Source organism: Triticum dicoccoides, chromosome 3B (assembly GCF_002162155.2).
Source record: "Triticum dicoccoides isolate Atlit2015 ecotype Zavitan chromosome 3B, WEW_v2.0, whole genome shotgun sequence".
Classification (NCBI taxonomy): Eukaryota; Viridiplantae; Streptophyta; class Magnoliopsida; order Poales; family Poaceae; genus Triticum; species Triticum dicoccoides.
The window spans coordinates 38534075-38536514 of record NC_041385.1 but is presented as its reverse complement, the minus strand read 5'-3'; positions in this window follow the sequence as shown (position 1 = coordinate 38536514).

Genomic DNA, 2440 nt, shown 5'->3' with positions numbered 1-2440 from the left:
GTTGACTACAACATCATCCACTTCCTCTCCATCAATAACTTCACCCTCCTTAGGATTGTACTCTGGGTCATCATTGATAACTCCACTACCCTCTTGAACCTCATCACTTCTACCTTCTTGTACACCATTTGTTTTCCTAATCATCGATGCTATTGCACCGATGCCAAGGGACTGGAACATCCGATTGTTCCTCATGATATTTCTAGCCCTAACCTTCTCGTACTCGGTGAGAGGCTCTTCTTTGCATGATACAGGAAACATAACTATTAGGTGAATGTTTGGAATGCATGGACAGGCAGCCAAACATATCTTATGAAATTTTATTATCATTTAATCCTAGTTATTCAGGTAAGGAAGACTAACAGCACACAGGCACAATTAAGCCAGCTTATTCAGATTGCAGCAATACATTTCACTTAGCATATTAAGACACATATTTTATGAAACTGGCCACAAGGAGCAAGTTGCATACCAACGGTTGGCCTCATGCTTGACCTTATCCTCCTTGCCATGGATGATCTTGAGGTGGTGCTTGCAAAATAGAATAAACAACAATCAGATACAACAGGGATAAAGTAAAATGATGCACTTGTATCAATAAAGGAAAGCATTTGGACCATCATGCACATACATGTAATACATGTGAAACAAACTTGATGGATAAACAATACAGTGATCTAGTGTTATTAATTAAGAAAACATGTAAGTGCACCAAACAAGCATGCATGTACACTAGGAGCAAGTAAGCAAAGTGCATAAGTGCTACTAATACAAGCAAGCAAGCAAAGTGCTACTGATAGAAACAAGCAAGCAAAGTGCTACTGATAGAAACAAGCAAGCAATGAAGGAAAATGAAGAGAAGGAAGCAAGTACTATTGATACAAACCCTAATTAATAAGCAAGCAAGTAGATTCTTCTCCAAGTGCTAGTGATACAAGCAAGTAATGCTGATGGAAACCCTAATTAAGCATGTATGCCAGCAAGCAACATGTATGCTAGCAAGCAAGCAACATGAACTAGTGAATTGGTGTCATGTACACATGCTTAGACAGTCTGACAGGAAGCTAGACGAGTATATCATGAGGACCTTCAAAACAACTAGATGTTGCCACTGGTAAAGCATGAAACAACTATACTTGCAGCAGTACAAAAGCAGATGAAAAAACTATACTCAACTATTGATTATGCTGTCTCTACACACCAAAAATGGCTACAGACTAGATGACACAAGTTAAGACATTTTGACAATTAGAATCAACCTTGTATATTACAGCAATCAAAATTATCTAGCACCAATCTAGTATATATTAAAACTAGTCATACTGCCTTAACACAGTAGGAATTCCAATACCACAATAAGTACTAAGCATTCCCGTGTTCACTGGAAAGAAGAACACAAGCTTCATGCACATATCGTGAAAGAAGAACACTGCTACAAACCCCAGTAGTGCTACTGATAGCAAAGTGCTACAAGCAATCAAGTACAGGTTCATACTAACCCAAGTTGCAAGCAAGCAAAGTGCATAATACAAGGAAGCAAGCATGGAAAGTGCTACTAATAGAAACAAGCATAGTGCTACTGACAGTAACAAGCAAACAAGGAAGGAAATTGAAGGGCAACAAACAAGAAAGTACTGTTGATACAAACAAGGAAGCAAGTAGCTTCTTTTCGAAGTGCTGTTGGAAACCTAATTCACCATCTATGCTAGCTGAGTAATTGAACCATACACAAGCAAGTACCGATACAAGCACCATCAACCAGACATCATCCACTTCCCCATCCATCCCCATCTGCAGCCTCGCCATGCGGGAGGGAGATCCGGCCGAAACCCTGACAGAATCACACCTTGCTTGTCTCCCCCTGCAGCCTCGTTGGCTCCGCCAAGCTTTTCTTCTCCGACCCAGCCCAACCCTCTTCTCCACTCCCCATCCATCCCCATCCCTAAAATCATGAACCCTAAACCATGAAGCGGACCAAACGAACCACCAGGAGGTCCATGAACTAGAGGGAGATCATGAACTAGAGGACCAAACGAATCACGAACCACCCTGACCCCATGAACCCTAACCCTAACCCCATGAACTAGAGGGAGATCATCCCCACGCAACAATAAACGAACCACCCAAACCCTAGAATATCCTAACCCATGAGGGGGATCTACTAGAGGGGAGATGGATCCACCAGAGGGGAGGTGGATCCACAAGAGGAGGGGAGATGGATCAAGGGGAGAAGTACCTAGGGGGAGATGATGTTGACGATGCAGCGGTGGTCGTCATCGATCGCGCCGTCGTTGATGTAGCCACCGTCGTCGTTGATGTAGTCGACGTGGCCGCCGTCGTCGTCGATGTAGTCCGCGACACGGAGGAGGGGAGGGAGTGGGAGCGGGGCGGCGCGGAGCAGGGAGGTGCGGGGCGGAGCAGAGGAGGGGCGGCGCTATGG